Below are 18506 nucleotides of genomic sequence, written 5' to 3' on the forward strand. Positions count from 1 at the left end.
TTTTTATGGCTGAGTAATATTCCACTGTATCTATCTATCTATCTATCTATCTATCTATCTATCTATCTATCTATTTATCTCACTGCTTCTTTATCCATTCATCCATCAGTGGACACTTAAGTTGCTTCCATATCTTGGCTGTTGTAAATAATGCTGCAGTGAACATAGGGGTGCATATATCTTTTCAAATTTAGTGTTTTCATTTTCTTCGAATAAGTACCTAGAAGTGGAATTGCTGGATCATATGGTAGTTCTATTTTTAATTTTTTGAAGAACCTCCATGCTGTTTTCCATAGTGGCTGCACCAATTTACGTTCCTACCGACAGTGTACCAGGGTTCCCTTTTCTCTACATCCTCGCCAGCACTCGTTCTTTACTGTCCTTTTGATAATAGCCGTTCTGACAGCTGTGAGGTGGTATCTCACTGTGGTTTTGCTTTGCATTTCTCTGATGATGAGTGATGTGGAGCAATGTTTTGTGTGCCTGTTGGCCATCTGTATGTTTTCTTTGGAGAAATGTGTCTTCAGATCCTCTGCCCATCTTTTAATTGAATTGTTTATCTTTTGGTATTGAGTTGTATGAGTTCTTTATATTTTTGGGATATTTACTCCTTGTTGGATATATCATTTGCAAATATCTTCTCTCGTTCAGTAGGTTGCCTTTTCACTTTTTTTTTTTTTTTGGTTGCCTTTTCATTTTGTTGAAGGTTCCTTTTGCTGTGCAGAAGCTTTTTAGTCTGATGTAGTCCCATTTATTTATTTTTGCTTTTGTTGCCTTTGTCTGAGGAGACAAATCCAAAAAAAATTATTGCTAAGACCAGTGTCATGGAGCTAACTGCCTGTGTTTTCTTCTGGGAGTCTTATGGTTTCAGGTCTTATATTTCAGTCTTTAATACCTTTTGAGTTTATTTTTGTATATGGTGTAAGAGAGTGGTCCAGTTTCATTCTTTTGCATGTAGCTGTCCAGTTTTCCTAGCACCATTTATTGAAGAGACTGTCTTTTCTCCATTGTATGTTCTTGGGGAGGCCTGGTCTTTTTGATTTATTCATGTCATTTATTCATTTAATTAGATGAGGCCCACCCACATTATGGAAGGCAGTGTACTTACTCAGATTTCATCAGCTTTGGATATTAATCTCATCCAAAAACAACCTCCCAGTTGACACGTAAAATGAGCCATTACACTCAGATTTATTTGGAATTCCATGATATTTGGTTGGGTCTTTTTATATTTTATTTTTAAGGACCTCTTTGATTGTATAATCATTTAGTTTAGTCAAAGTAACAGTGGGCAAGCTTTACCCAGGGCATCAGCTGGCTATGTTCTTGTCAGAACCCATATTTGTTTGATTTACTGTTTATTCTTTGCTGTGTGTATGGGTGAGTGGGTCTGGAAAATATCACTTACTTGTACTTTAAGCCCCCTGCTCTTGCTATTAAATGCCTTAAAAAATTGGTTAAGGAACTGAGACATTGTTGAAAAGATGCTATTTTATGGGTTATTTTCTTCTGTAAGATGGCTTCTGCTAAGCAAGCACATGGAAGTGGTCTTGAAGAATAAATGTGTAAATATTCTCCCCTGGAAAGCCTGCTTTGCTGTTTTATATTTAGACTTGACCCCAGTAGACCAGTGAGGTCCACAGTGATGCATGCTGCTTCGTCTTGGTCAGGGAAAAGTATCCTTTGAGCATAAGACAAACTGGACAGAATGCCAGAAGTCTAAATATAACTCTTTAGAGAGCCAGATATACATAAACTAATTCTTAGCGAGCAGCACAGCTGACTTAAACTGAAAACATTTTCTAAAAGAACTTATTTTCCCTCTTGGTTTATAGTAATACGTATAAACCCAAATTAGTTTTATTTGTCATGGAGAGCTAAGACTGCCCTTGACTTTCCTGTTGAAGCCGTCTGTGTAGTTAAATGATGACAGCCATTGCTAAAGCTGGAAAGAGGCCCCTTCATCTCCCAGTATTCCATTTTGAGCCTGTAAGCCTGTTTTGCTGTTCTGATTGGTTTCTTTCCACAAGGGGAAAAGACAGACAGCTTGCACTTTGAGACCTTGATCTGTCTGGATACGGGCTGAACGGTCACTTTTGGAATTCTCTTTTTTGTGGACTCTCACTCTGCGTCAGGATGCTTGCACCGGTTTGCCGGGGCTCCTAGAAGAGTCCAGGTGCGCCGGCCTCCACCGAGTCAGGAAGCGTGTGGGCTGAGACTCACTCACCTCGACGTCTGCCATGGTTTAAATGTAGTTTCTATTATAATATTTTATGTTTTTATTGGTTCCTTTTGACTGAGAATCTAGAAGTATTTTATAGCCAATAATTCTTCAGAATGGTAAAGAAAAGCAGGCATCACCCTGTGCCCAACAATAGGGCTGTGCTTCTGGGAGCACAACTGCAGATTTGGGGTTAGGCCCTGACAGAATGAGTAACTTAGCAGGGTTCCCCAAGTGGGGCTGCAAATAAGAATCACCTGAGAGGCTTGGGAAAAATTTGCTGAGCCGGGCCTTTCCCAGCCGACCAAGTGAGAATTCTAGGTGGGTGTGCGGAGGGGCTGCGGAGGCCGGGTGGGAGGGGGTATTTAAACGAGCACCTGTGGCGATCATCATATGACTTGTCTGGCATCAGATCCTCAGACCCTGGCAGAATTTCCAGAATAAGTAACTGCAGTTGTTATCCACAGCTGCTAAAATTGTTCCAGATTAGGAAAGGGAAGGGGAAACAAAGAACACGGTAGTTTCAGAGAATAATCCAGGAGGCTGCGTGAGTTCGAAGGCCGTTGTGAACGTCAGCTTCCTCTCCTGCCTTATCATTCCCATCTGTCTGCTCCCTCCACGCCCCCTGAACTGCATGTTTCACATCTTCCCTGGAAGGAAGAGATGGCTGTGTTGAAGATGCTAGTGCCATCTGTATATCATTCCAGAGGCGTTTTTTTAAGGCCACTTCCCGTGCAAACTCATCTAAGAAAGAGATTCAGTAGAACAATGGGATACAAGTTTAGGCTTCAGGGTCTGACTCATGTTTCCCTTTTAGTTCCAGATCCTCTTTACACATTTTTGTTTTTGTCTCCTTTAGTTCAGGATAGATTTTAATAATATGTTTCTCCTTATAAGAAAGATTATGAACTGGAACAGGGAAATAGGGACTAGGAGTCAGAACTCTTGGCTTCTGGCTTTTGCTTTGTGCTTTAGATGTTAACCTCTCTAGGACCTGATGCCCTAACTTGGAAATGAGTGTAGTCATCCTTACCTGCCTTGGTGGGATGCTGGGGGGCTTAACTAGTGTGCAGAATGTGCTGTGAGACAACCCAAACAATACTCAGAAGAAGGTACAGTTTGTTAAATTCCCGGCACCACTGTCTACTTAGCCTTTCGTTCCCTCCTGCTTTGTTGATTATCAAAATGTTGGTGGGAGGAAGCACAGTGTCAGCTTTGTTCTTTTCTCTACGTTAGGTGTGGATCCTGCGGGCTAAGTTGACAGTCCTGTTCAGAGAAAAGCATCCTAACGGGTTCACCTCTCCTTTTTAGCAGAAGAGTGAACTGAACTACGAGAAGCAGCTTGCTATCACTTTGGTTGCATGTCACAATAGTGTTCTTGGTGAATCTGAAGATCTCACTTCTCTCTGTGTCTGCTCCTCTGCTCCTCTCTCTCTGAGCGCTGCTGATTGGCTCCTTATATGTGAAAATTTATACTCCGCATGACATCCCTTCCCCAGCCCACCCTTGTATTCTCAAGAAAAGGGTATGTTTTCCTTGTAGACCAGTGTCCAGAGGGGTGGGATGCTTGTCATTCTTGAGGCCACTTGCTTAACCAGATGACACTGGAACGTAGAAGTTGACCACAAGGTTCTCTGGCTCTCTACTGTGCATTTGCTGCACTTGGGCTCCCTGACCAAAATGAGGTAAAGGCTGATGTCAAAGGCTGTGACTCACACGCGGATGAATGGCAGCAGTGTGCTCCATCCCTGCCGTCATCTCTGGTTTTTTCTGCTGTGTCCCTGCTCCAGGGCCCTGCAGTTTTGTTTATATGCCTATCTCTGTCATCTGTTTCTGGGATCAGAGAGGGACCCTCCCGACCGAGACGGGCCTACGCTCTTTATTTTAGGGCAGTCCCTGTTTCTGTGTCCTCAAGGCGGAATTCCCGGCTGGGTTACTTCTCTCTCCAGTAGTGCCTTGTTCCTCAGGCTCTTTCTCCAGGTAGTTTAGACTTGGGCACACAGCTGTGGGGAGGCGGTACTTTGCTAGGTTGGTCTGGGGACTATGCAGATAGAGATGGTTGAGGAAATCTGTGACAGAGCTGGGACAGCAGAGTCACAGTGTCTTGGTCAGGTCTTCCTGTATAGAAAACTATGCCAGACCCTCTATTTATGGCACAGGGCATGTGTTTGGAAGTAAATCTGTCCCAAGTATAACCTTTCTGAATTCTGGTTTTGTCTCTTCCTCCCTGAGTCTTAACTGAGAGAACCTAGCTGTTGAGCCCTAAGGATATCAGCAGCTTCTCTCTCTTTCTCTAATAATGTGATATGGTTAGCATCAGTATGCTGGAGATAGCCTGGCCCTGGTGCATTGTAGAATAGCCTTGCCTTTGGACCATCTTAATGTCACTTAGCATTTGGGAAATAAGTGGTGAGATTGTAGAGAAGGATGTCTCAAACTTTTTAAAAATCATCTCTTGCCACATTTCTTGTCAAGCACGCACACATATAAAACCAATCAAATGTTAATTAATTTCTGTATGAGTCACGGGGAAAAGTAGGAATTGTAGACAATACAGTATAATGGAAAGAGCATTGGACTCGGAGCCTGGGGACACAGCTTGAGCACTAGCCTCATCACTCATCTGTGGACTAGAGGTGAGTCACTTGGTCACTTCATTCATAAATTGGAAGTGATACCATTTGTCAGCACTATCTTGAAGAGTGATCTAAGGAATGACTTGGAATCATCTTCACTTCCTTCCTCACCCCTGGAACTGACATCATGGCCTTGGTTTTAAGAATAAGAAATAATGCCATTGTAATAAGCCATTTCAAAGCTTGATTCCTCTGGAAATACAGAATTAGTTTAATATTTATCAAACAAGTAGGCCCAATGGAGAATGGAGTACAACTTCTACTGCTAGAATAACATTAAGAAAGGCATAGCGGGGGGGCTAGCCCGGTGGTGCAGCGGTTAAGTGCACATGTTCCGCTTTGGCGGCCTGGGGCTTGCGGGTTCGGATCCCGGGTGCGGACATGGCACTGCTTGGCACACCATACTGTGGTAGGCCTCCCACATATAAAAAGTAGAGGAAGATGGGCATGGATGTTAGCTCATGGCCAGCCTTCCTCAGCAAAAAAAGGAGGACTGGCAGCAGATGTTAGCTCAGGGCTAATCTTCCTCAAAAAAAGAAAAAAAAAAGAGAAAGGCATAGAGGAGAGAAACAGGAAGAGAGTAGTATGAGACTGGCCCATATTCAGCTGACCTTCCACCATCACATGCATCCCCTCAGAGCTCCTTACTCTCCCTGTCTGCCCTGGTGTCTGGGTGACATGGCTTTCCTGTTGGGAATGAGGTGCCCCCAGGCAGAAGGCACACACTGTCACAGTGAATCAAGCAGTGGTATTTTTTGCTTATAAAAATAATATCAGAGACTTTTGTGTGTTGTCTAAAGAAAAAAGAAAAAGGTTTCCCTCCTGGGTTTAGCCTTGTCTTGACGCTGATCTGGTACATTTTAATAATTATTATTGCTTATTATTGGCTTGAGAACAGACCGGTCTGAGGTCGAGTCTTCTCCTCAATATAGTTGGAAATGCCGTTTTGTGTGGTTTTGTAAATCTTTTGTCATGTCTGTTCACCTGCAAAGACAGCCCACCTGGGAGTGGACCCCAGTGTTCACATCCTCAGAGCTCATCCATGCCCCCGCTGGGATCAAATGCCCTTGAACTAGAAGACCAACAGCTTTTGCCAGCTATGAATTCAAGCATATTTTGATGCTCAAAAATTTAGGATTTCTGGATTTGGTGTAAAGTCAGGAATCACCATTTTTATGTTCTCATTTATTTTTCTTCTTTTACTTGCTTCCTTTAAATCCTTTCGTTTTCAGTTCCCCTTTCCCTCCCTCTTCCCTTCTTTCCTTCCTTTTTCTTCTTTATCCCCCCTCTCCTTCGCCTGTGTTCAACCTCATACTGAATTTTCTTGGGATCCTCATTTGTCTTATTCTGTTCGTAGTATTTAGGTTCCACATGTTTTCTTGCCTCAGGCCTAAAGCCGTTAAATTTGAAACTTGCTGTTTTGTGGGCCACTAGAAGGACCTTGTTCCCTATATAGCAAATATAATAATAGTAACAATAATGATGATAAATGATCCCTCTTCTAATTGTTTAATTATTTATCTTCAATTATTGGTGAAAGAAGGATAAAGAGTTTCTAATAATATTTTACAGTTGGGAAAAATGAGGACTTCAAAGTCACACTGGAAGTCAGTAGGAGTTTTAAAAACAAGGCCCAGATTTCGTATAGTAATTCATAGCTTTGGCATATAGAAGAGCTTTGAAAATGAAATTACAAGCACAACACTGAATGGTTGCCTCTGTCCTGGATTGGGTCACGTAGTTTTTCGGGGTTGAAAACACATTTGTCAGTTCCACTTGAAGCAATTAAGCCCTGGAAAGTCATAGAAGCCAAAAATGCCACTTTCCCAGTTTACAGTGAGAGCTACGTTGTCAGAATAAATACTGAAAGAGCAAAGACAGTGGGTCACACGGTCTTGGGTTTGAATCCTGGCTCTTCAGCCAGCTGTGTATACACTCTGGCGATTTCTGCTGTGCCATTTATATTGTATTGAAATTGTGTCTGTCTTCCCCACTTACAGTCAATAACATTTCCAGAACTTCTTGCATTTCAGGTATGATAGGAATTGGAGGTGCAAAGATGAACAAGAATGGCTAAAATAAAAAATAAAAATAAATAAAAAGAGTGACAATGCTAGCTTGGAGTGACATCAGCAAGGGGCAGAATAGGAAACTCCAGGCTCTTATTCCCCCACAGAAACATCAAAAAATCAGACAGAAGCTGAACCACCTTTGTAGGAGCGCTGGAAAACAGTCAAAGGTTTATATCAACCAAGCAAATGTCCAATCAAGGGAAAAGCGATTTTCAAAATGGTAGGAAAGTTTGATGACATTTTTACTCACCTTTGCCCTACCCTCTCCCGAGCACAGGCTCCCCAGTACCCGAAATTGGAGGGAGCAAAGCAAACCTTATTTGTAAATTATTGTGTACATCTGTTCTAACCTGTCTGGGGATACCTGAGGGACTGACGTGAGGTGCTTGTCTTTGTCTCACATAACTTGGAATGCAGATGGGAGAACCAGCAGGCACTGCTTATAAAAGCTACAAGGGGACTAAAACCCTGCAATTGCTTGAAGAGATTTTGGGTAGAGACATACAATAGGCCATGTAAGGCCCATGAGAGAAGCTGTGGTGAGACTGGTGAATTAGGCCATCCAAAAGCAACCGCATAACATCTCGGGTGATCCCCCCAGCTACGGGGTGAAGGAGTGCCCCTGCACAGAGCAGACCTCAAAGACTTGGCAGAGGGGCTGTTTTCTTTTTTGTTTTCTGCGTTTTTTTTTTTTTGGGGGTGTTTTTGTTTGTTTTAGCTCTTGGCATTCAAGGAAATCTCTATCAGACTAGGAGATCTCTGTCGGAACATTAGCTGAAGATGAGGGAAAGGAACCTCATGATCATGATCAAAAGGGAATAGCATTTGAGAAAAAACATTTGGAAGTCTTAAAACAGACTACAAAAGCCTTCAACAATAATAATTTTAGACACACACAGAGCAAACCCTGGGTAGGGAGAATCTGAGTTCTAGAGTAATTACTTTATAATAGTCAAATGCCCAATTTTCAACAAAAAAATCACAAAGCATACAAATAAACAAGAAAACATGGCTCATTCAAAGGAACAAAATGAATGAGCAGAAACTGCTAGAGGAAGCCCAGACTTGGACTTACTGGACAAACACTCTAAATCATTTGTCTTAACTATGCTCAAAGAGCTAAGGGAAAACATGGGAAAGAAATCAGTAAAACATTATATGAGCAAAATGAGAGTATCAACAAAGAGAGAGAATTTATAAAAAGGAATCAAAAGGAAATTCTGAAGCTGAAAAGTATGATAACTGAAATGTAAAATTCTCTGGAGGAGATAGATACCTAGCATTTGAGCAGGCAAAAGAGTCAGTGAACTAGAATATAGAACAATTGAAATTGCCAACTTTGTGGAGATGAAAGAAACAAGAATGAAGAAGAAGGAACAGAGCCTGTGTTACTTTGCTAGGCTGCCAAAAAACAATACCACAGACCGGGGGGTTTCAACAACAGAAGTTGATTTTCTCACAGATATGGAGACTAGAATTTCAAGATCAAGTATTGGTAGGTTTGGTTTCTTCTAAGGCCAGTCCTTGGCTTGCAGGTGGCTGCCTTTTTGCTGTGTCCTCACATGATCTTTCCTCTGTGCACACACATCATTCTGTGTCCTACTCTCCTGTCTTATAAGGACGCCAGTCAGATTGGATTAAGGCCACCCTAATGGCCTCATTTTCGCTATCACTTCTTTAAGTGCCCTGTCTCCACACACAGTCATATTCTGAGGTACTTGGGGTTAGGGCTTCAACACCTGACTGGGGTGGGGGTGGGGCACAGTTCAGCCTATTAGGGAGCCTAAGGGACTTGTGGGACACTATCAGGCTAACCAACACATGCTTTATGGGAGTCCCAGGAGGAGGAGAGGGAGAGAAAACTTCCCCAATTTGATGTATGGCATGAATTTACAAATCTAAGAAACTCAGTGAACTCGAAGTGGGATAAACTGAAGGGGACCCAGCCTGCGACTTGCTATAATCAAACTGTCAAAAGCTAGAGACAAAGAGAATCTTGAAAGCAGCAAGAGTAAAGCAAATCATCACAAATACAAAGGATCCTCAATAAGATCATAAGCTAATTTCTCATCATCATCCTATAGAATTTAAAAGACAAATGCATAAAAATAGTTAGGAAGCTATGTTATTTGTAAGGCACACAATATATAAAGATGTAATTTGTGTCATCAACAACATGAGAGGACATAGTAGAGTTTTGTATACAGTTGAAGTTAAGTTGGTATCAGTTGAAATTTGTTATAATTTTAGGATGTTACTATAATCTTTATGATAACCACAAAATATCTATAGAGTATACACGAAAGGAAATAAGAGGGGAATCAAAATATGTCACTGCTAAAACAAAATCAACAAAACACAAAAGAAGGCAGTAATGGAGGAAATGTGGGACAAAAATAATATATACAGAAAGACAGCAGCAAATTAGCAGAAGTAAGACCTTTATCAGTTAATTATTTTTAGTGTAAAGGGATTAAACTCTCAAATCAAACGGCAGAGATTCATTGGCTATTGGATCAAATAACATCCAATTACGTGCTGTCTACAGGACACTGACTTTAGATCTAAACCCAAATATGTTGAAAGTGAACAGAAGAAAAAAGATATTCTATGCAAATAGTAACAGAGAGCTGAGATGGCTATACTAATAATATCAGACAAAATAGACTTCAAAAACTGTTATAAGAGACAAAGAATGACAATATATATTGATAAAAAGGTCAGTTCACCAAGAAGATATAATAATTATAAACCTATGCCTGAAACATCAGAGTCCCATAATATATGAAGCAAACATTGACAAGATTGAAGGGAGGAATAGATAGTTTTATAATAATAATTGGAGATTTCAGTGCCCCACTTTCAATAATAGATAGACAAGATTAGAAGATCAATAAGGAAATACAAGACTTAAGCAAAAATATGGACCAATTGGACCTAAGAGACATGTACAAAATACTACATCCGACAACAGCAGAATACACATTTTTCAGAAGTGCACATGGAGCACTCTCTAGGATAGATCGTATGTTAGGCCAAAAAACAAGTCATAATTTTAAAAAGTTTAAACAATATGAAGTATCTTGTCTAATCACAGTGGGATGAAATTAGAAATAAATAACTGAAGGAAAACTAGAAAATTCACAAATATGTGGAAATTAACACACTCTTAACCATGGGTCAAAGAAGTTACAAAGGAAATTTAAAAAGATCTTGAGACAAATGAAAATGAAAGTACAACATACCAAAACTTAGGGGATTCAGTGAAAGCAGTACTAAGAGGGAAAATAATAGCTGTAAATCCTTACGTTTCAAAAAAGAAAGATTTCACATTGATAACAACTTTACACTTTAAGGAACTGGAAAAAGAAGCACAACTAAACTCAAAACTAGCAGAAGGAAGGAAATAAAGATGAGAGCAGAGATTAATAATGAAAACAATAGAGAAAGTCAGTGAAACTAAGTTACTTCTTTGAAAAGATCAACAAAATTGAGAAACCTTTAACTAGATTGTAGAAAAAAGATGAGTTACTAAAATCAGAAAAGAAAATGGAGATGTAATTACTGATTTTACAGAAATAAATAGGACTTTTCCTTTTTTTTTTTTTGTGAGGAAGATTGTTGCTGAGCTGATATCTGTGTCTGTCTTCCTCTATTTTATGTGGGAGGCCACCACAGCATGGCCTGACAAGCGGTGCTAGGTCAGTGCCCAGGATTTGAACCTGGCAAACCTGGGCTGCCGAAGCAGAGTGCATGAACGTAACCACTACACCACTGGGCTAGCCCCAGAAATAAATGGATTTAAGAGAATTTTATGAACAAGTGTACATCAGCAAATTGGATAACCTAGATAAAATGCACAAATGCCTAGAAACATACACTCTACCAGAATTTAATCATTAAGAAATAGAAAATCTTTTTTTTTTTTAAAGATTGGTACCTGAGCTAACAACTGTTGCCAATCTTCCTTTTTTTTCTTCTGCTTTTTCTCCCCAAATCCCCCCAGTACATAGTTGCATATTTTAGTTGTGGGTCCTTCTAGTTGTGGCATGTGGGACGCTGCCTCAACGTGGCCTGATGAGTGGTGCCATGTCCGTGCCCAGGATCTGAACCAGCGAAACCCTGGGCCACGGAAGCAGAGCGTGCGAACTCAACCACTCGGCCACGGGGCTGGCTCAGAAATAGAAAATCTTAATAGATCTATAACTAGTAAGGAGACTGAATCAGTACTCGAAAACCTCTCAACAAGAAAAGCTTGGACTAGATGGCATCACTGGTGAATTCTACCAAATGTTTAAAGAATTAACACCAATGCTTCTCAAACTCTTCCAAAAAAACTGAAGAGAGGAAATACTTCCTAACTCACTCTATAAGGCCAACATTATCCTGATAACAACACCAAAGACACTACAAGACAAGAAAACTACAGACCAATATTCCTTAATATTGATGCAAAAACCTTCCAAAAAGTACTAGCAAACTGAAATCCACAACATATTAAAAGGATTTTATACTATGAACAAGTGGGATTTGTATCCAGAATGCAAGAATGGTTCAACATATGAAAATCAATTAAGGTAAAACACCATGTTGAAACGGAATAAAGGAAATAACTGTATAATCATCCCAATTAATGCAGAAAAAGCATGTGACAAAATCCAACACCCTTTCATAAGAACAACTCAGTAAACTAGGAGTAGAGAGAACCTCCTCAACGTGATAAAAGCTGTATGTGAAAAACCCACAGCTAATGTCATACTCCGTGGTGAAAGACAGCTTTTCCTCTAAGATCAGGATTCGCCACTTCTGTTCTACACAGTATTGCAATTGGAAAGGAAGAAGTAAAATTATCCCTGTTTATAGGCGACATGGTCTCATATATAGAAAACCCTGAAGATTTCACCAAAAAACTAAAAAAGAAACCGTTAGAGCTAATAAGAGTTAAACAAAACCAACAGACAAAATTCACTTGCATTTCTGCAGGCTAACAATGAACAATCTGAAAAGGAAATTAAGAAAACAATCTCATTTACAAAAGAATGAAGTACCATGGAATAAATTTAGTCAAGGAGGTGAAATACTTGTACACTGAAAACTACAAAACATTGCTGAAAGAAATGAAAGATACAAATAATGGAAGATATCCCGTGTTTTTGGATTAGAAGAGTTAATGTTGTTGACACTACCCAAAGCAATTTACAGATTCAATGCATTCTCTGTCAAAATCCCAATGGTGTATTATTCAGAAATAGAAAAACCCCATCCTAAAATTTATATGGAGTCTCAAGGGACCCTGAATAACCAACATCATCATGATAAAGAAGACCAAAGTTGGAGGACTGACAGTTCCTGACTGCAAAACTTACTACAAAGCTACAGTAATCAGACAGAGTGGTACTGGCATACAGACAGACAGACATTTTGACTGATGGGACAGAACAGAGAGCCCTGAGATAAATCCTTGCATATACGGTCAGATAATTTCAACGAGGATGCCAAGACCATTGAATGAGGAAAGCACAGTCTTTTCAAGAAGTGGTGCTAGAAAAACTGGACAGACACATTCTAAATAAGTTGGACCCTTACCTTATACAAAAATCAAAATGGATCAAAGGCTTAAATGTAAGATCTAAATTTTAAAATTTCTTGCGAGAAAACATGGGAAAATCTTCATGACATTGGATTTGGCAATGATTTCTTGGATATGACACCAAAAGCACAGGCAACAAAAGGAAAAATAGATAAATTAGACTTCACAAAATTTAAAACTTTTGTACATCAAAGGACACCGTCAAGAGAGTGAAAATACAACTCTCTGAATGGGAGGAAATATTTGCAAAGCATATATATAATAAAGGATTAATATCTAGAAGATACAAAGAACTTGTACAACTTCACAGCAAAAAAAAATTCAAAAAAAGACCAAAGAACTTGAATAGACATTTCAACGTTAAGAAGAACATAAACATTAAGAAGATATACAAATAGCCAAATAAACACATGAAAAGATGTGCACATCACTAGCCTTTAGGGAAATGTAAGTCAAAACCACACTGAGATACCACTTCATGCCCATTAGGATGGTCACTATTTAAAAAAACAAAATTAAAAAAACCAGAATTACAAATGTTGGTGAGGATGTGGAGAATTTGGAATCCTTGTGCATTGCTGAGGGGATCGTAAAATGGTGTAGCAACTGTGGAAAATTTTAGCGGTTCCTTAAGAAGTTACACATAGAATTACCATATGATCCAGGAATTAACCTGGGTACGTACCCCGAAGAGTTGAAAGAAGGGACTCAGATACTTGTGCAGTATTGTTCACAGCAGCATTATGCACAATAGCTGGAAGGTAGAAACAACCCGATGTCCATCAACAGTGACTGGATAAACACAATGTGGGATATACATACAGTAGAATACTATTCAGTTTCAAAAAGGAATGAAATTCTGATACATGTTACATGGATGAACCTTGAAAACATTATGCTGTGTGAAATAAGCCAGACACAAAAGGACAAATGTATGATTTCACTTCTATGAGATACCTAGAATGGGCGAAATTCATAGAGACGGAAAGTAGAACGGAGGTTGCCAGGGGCTGGGTTTGGGGAAATGGAGAGTTAGTGTTCAATGAGTACAGAGTTTCTGTTCAAGATGGTGAACAAGTTGTGGAAATGGATAGTGATGATTGTTGCACAACATTGTGAAGGTACTTAGTGCCACTAAATTACACACAGAAAAGTGGTTAAAATGGTAAATTTTGTGTATATTTTACCAGCATAAAAAAAATTTCTAGTGATGATGGTGAGAATGTGGAAAAACTGGATCACTCATATAGTTCATACATAGAAAACACAGCGAGGGTAGAAGGGTGGAGCAGGATCTCTCACGTTCAGTTGTAGATGTCTTACTAAGGTAAGAAATACTACGTTTAGTAGAGAAACTGTTAGTGTCGCCCTAGCTCTGTGCTGTCTCTATTCACTGACCTTTGGTTGGGTGGGGATGGCAGGCTCTCCGCCTGCTGCTGATGTCCTTCAGAGAGCCCAAAAGCAAAACCTGGAGACAGTGATGTCCCATGAAGTGCGAGAGCACATGGGCCAGTGAAGAATTATTCATGGTCTTGTAAGTATTCTCATTGTTTAATTTGATCTTGAAGGCAATTAAGCCAGTTGATTGTTTTCCTTATGTGTTCATTAAAAGGATTTGGAAGAACTTAGATAAATTTTTATGTAAGTTTAAATAGTTAAGTATATACTTTCTGGTATATTGTAAATATTAACACTTTAAAACTATTTCACCTTTTTTAGTGTATCCAATGGATTCCAAATGTCATAGTGATTTGATATTCACCATCATCATTTTAGAAAAAACAGGTACTTTACATTTTAATGTTGCAATGATTACAGATTCACAGGAAGTTGCACAGATAGTACAGAGTGGCCCAGTATACCTTTCTAAGTTAAAAAAAAAAAGAATTTAGAAAAACAACTTTCTTGTGATGAATTTTTGGTACAGCCCAACTCTGAAAAGCAGTTTGTCGGTTTCTGTGAAAGACTAACCATGAGACAGCATAGGACCAAGCATTTGTACTCTTGGGCATTTATCTCAGAGAAAAGGAAACATGTTCATACAAGAACCTGTACACAGATGATCACGGCAACTTTTTTCATGATAGCCCCAAAGTGGAGACAATCCAGATGTCTTTCAGCGGTGGATGGTCACAGTGACTGTGGTACATCCACGCCATGGATGCTACTCAGCAATAGAAAGACGTGAACTGTTAGACACCAGTTAGGTGGACCTAAAAGGCATCATCCTGAATGAAATAATCAGTCTCAAAAGGTTACCTACCTATATTTCCACTTATATAATATTCTCTAAATAACACAATTAGAGAAATGGAGAACCACTCATCTGAGTGGTTGCCAGAGGTGAGGGATGGCGAGGATAGCTGTGAACATGAGTGGTGGCATGAGGGAGATCTTTGTGGTGATAGAATAGCTCTGTATCTTGATTGCAGTGGTGATTACAGGACTCTTTGCATGTAATAAAATGACATTGTACACATATATTGTACAAATGTCAATTTTCTGGTTTTATCATTGTGCTATAATTATGTAAGATGTGACCATTGGGGGAACCTCAGTGAAAGGTACACTGAACTTTAATGGTCACATTCTGAAAGCATAATATACTTGGAACTTACCACACTTGCCTGTAGAGGGGAGTCTTAAATTTGGTTAAGAGGTTTTGAATAGAAATAGACAAGACGACTACATGTATCTTAGATCCCTTCTAAGTCCAAGATTCAGTAATAGATTCCTGAGCAGGATGAAAAACAGAGTGGCCAAATTATAGCTCTGTGAGCAACCTGAATTCAACTAAATGATTTTCTGGAAAACTCAAGGAAATCCTACAATACTAAATATGCTACAATACTAAAAACGCATACTGGGGGCTGGCCCTGTGGCATAGTGGTTGGTCTGGTGCACTCTGCTTTGGCAGCTTGGGTTCGCGGGTCTGGATCTCGGGTGTGGACCTACACCGCTCACCAAGCCATGCTGTGGTGGTGACCCACGTGCAAAGTGGAGGAGGACTGGCACAGATGTTAGCTCAGGGCTAATCTTCCTCAGGTGAGGGGTGGGGGGAGGAAGATTGTCAACAGATGTTAGCTCACAGTGAATCTTCCTTACAAAAAAATGCATATTGATTTATTTCAGGAAACACTCTTTGAGTACCTACTAAATACGATTCAGTGCTAAAATAGAAGAGATAAAGATGAATAAATATACTACTTGTTATTTTATACTGCAGTGTAAGCTGCATGAGAGCATAGATTTTTATCTGTTCTATTCATGTATCATTCCTAATATTTAGGCTAGTATCAGCACATAATAGGCACTAAATAAAAATTGCTGAATGAATTGGATTCTCCCAAAGAGCTTAGAGTCTGATAGACAAGCCAAGATAGATATGAAATTAAGTAGGAACAACAACATGTGATAGATGCTCTAACAGATTTCCCTTTGTTCTCCTTCCAAAAAACCCTTTGCTTAGCCTTAAAGAATGTCATCTCAGTGTGAGTGTTCTGATAGCACTGGGAGTCAGCGTGTACACAGATAAACTCCAGCAGCCACTATTTCAAGGCTGCCTTCCAGACCCCATTTCCTCACTGGTTATGGCACGGTCTCCCCAGGCATCGGATAGTATTCCCGATGAGTTACTTATGTCTTCAAGCGTTAGGTGTGTGGTTTCCAATCTTCGTAGCACTATTCTTTTATACACGTGATTTCTATATCTTACAATGGGATCCTGGGCTGTTGGGGATAGGCACAGTAAGGAGTTATAAATATTTATAAATTTAAGAATTGTTTAGGAATAGGACAAAAATTCTGAGGGCTCTCATCTTGGGACCGTATTAGACCTGGGGCCCAGCTGTCGTGAATAGTCACTTAAGCTAGAACTTCACTTGCTTGAAGTGGTCCTTTATTCTTTTATTTATTTATTTATTTAAGATTGGCACCTGAGCTAACATCTGTTGTCAATCTTCGTTTTTTTCTTCTTCTTCTCCCCAAAGCCCCCCAGTACATAGTTGTATATTCTAGTTGTGAGTGCCTCAGGCTGTGCTATGTGGGACGCCGCCCCAGCGTGGCCTGATGAGTGGTGCCATGTCCGTGCCCAGGATCCAAACTGGCAAAAGCCTTGGCTGCCAAAGTAGAGTGTGTGAACATAACCACTCGGCCACGGGGCCAGCCCCTGGTCCTCTATTCTTGAATCTTCTTGGGACATACTGTCTTCTAGGATTGGCACAAGCAGCTGCCTGTGAGACTTATCAAGGGTAGTTGGGCAAGAGAGAGGTCAGGCAAGGCCTCATTGAGAAGGACAGAGCATTCACCTCTTTGCCGCAGTGTAGAGGGATAAGAGCAGTGATTATTTCCATTATCTGGGGCTCTGTTACCTTAGCTTCTCTTAGGTTGTAGGAAACAAACTGGCTTAGTTTATGTTAGGGCTTTATTGTAGAGAATTTATCTCAGTTGGCCTTCGTGAAAATTCGATGTTGCCAACACTAGAGTAACTTTAGTGTTAATCTTTGTTGTCCTTTAGTTCGTCTGATATAAACTCTAGTGTTTCCACCATTTTGATGAGTCGGCTCCTCTCTCCTTGTGCTCTGGTTCAGCTCCTTCTCTGCTGACTGGACACTCTCTCATTCCTTCTCTTACTTCTCTTAGCTTCATACTCCTTAAGAGAATGGCTCAGGCTGCCTTGTCCAATCATTATCAAGCTGGGAAAAGCCCTCGGAAGTTACCTCTAAGACTCCTTAGGTGGTCTTTGGGTCGGAAGTTGATCCCTGGTCATAGTCCCTTGTAACCAGAGTTTCGGTGTCTCAACACCTAAATTATAGCGATCATACTGAACTGTCTGTGGCCACTTTCTTTAGAAGGACCTTGTGTGGCCTTGGTAGACATTCAGAGCATCATATCTTATTCTCCATTAATGGGTCACTGGCAGCTTTCAGACTGAAGGAAAAGTAGAAAGTGCTACAAATGCAGGGGCTGTATTTCTGGCCTCCAAAAGGAATAGCCCATGGTTAACCAAAACAGAACAGAGTTATCTTCACTTGTCCTGGTTCTGCAAGCTTTTGTAGCAGTGAGTGCTTTAGAAACTAACTCACTCATGTATATTATGCTTCTGATTTTTATCCCTTTTGTTAGATTCTTTAAGGCTTTTGCTATAATTAATGAAATCTTACTAAATAAGAGAGAAAGGATCACAATGTATACTGGGAGTGTATATATGTAGCTGAACCATTACATGAGATTAAAAAAAGGAAAAGAATGGATTGTTGTGACCTGCAGCCCACCTCATGGACAAGGAGTTAGAAAGCAACTTAGAGTGCAAGGCTTTCTGCACATTTTCTTTAGCTGGCATGGAAAGCTAAGATCCTGAGACCTTAATAAGGGTTATGTATGAAGGCCTTCTTTGGGGATGGGTATATTTTCCTAGAGGCCAAGTAGCTGAAGAATGGAATTTCGTAGGTGGTCAGTGTCCCTTCTGATGCACTGACCTTCTCTTCAAGATAATAGGTTAAGAGGGGCTGGCCTGGTGGTGCAGCAGTTAAGTTCGCATGTTCTGCTTTGGTGGCCCAGGGTTCGCCAGTTCATATACCGGGTGCAGACATGGCACCACTTATCAAGCCATGCTGTGGCAGACGTCCCACATATAAAGTAGAGGAAGATGGGCACCGGTGTTAGCTCAGGGCCAGTCTTCCTCAGCAAAAAGAGGAGGATTGGCAGCAGATGTTACCTCAGGGCTGATCTTCCTCAAAAATACAAAAATAGAGGAGGATCGACACAGACGTTAGCTCAGGGCCAATCTTCCTCAAGGAAAAAAGAAAGATAATAGGTTAAGAAATTGTGCGACCATGATAGACTGGTTTCTAATGTTTGCTGAAATGTGGGTAGTCAGATGCTAGTTTTGAAAGGGATTACCATGCAAATAGCATATCTTGATTTCACCCTTAGCTTCATTCAATTTAGCTTCATGAAAGTCGCCATGTTATTATTTTTCTCATTTT

At 40.2% G+C, this 18506-nt stretch overlaps 1 protein-coding gene across 4 annotated transcripts in view; it reads left to right on the top strand.

The window, feature by feature from the left end:
• Positions 1–18506, top strand: part of JAM3 (junctional adhesion molecule 3) — a 65438-nt gene that overhangs the window by 35656 nt on the left and 11276 nt on the right. The gene's annotated exons all lie outside the window — the stretch shown is intronic.

Source organism: Equus przewalskii, chromosome 6 (genome assembly GCF_037783145.1).
Source record: "Equus przewalskii isolate Varuska chromosome 6, EquPr2, whole genome shotgun sequence".
Classification (NCBI taxonomy): domain Eukaryota; kingdom Metazoa; phylum Chordata; class Mammalia; order Perissodactyla; family Equidae; genus Equus; species Equus przewalskii.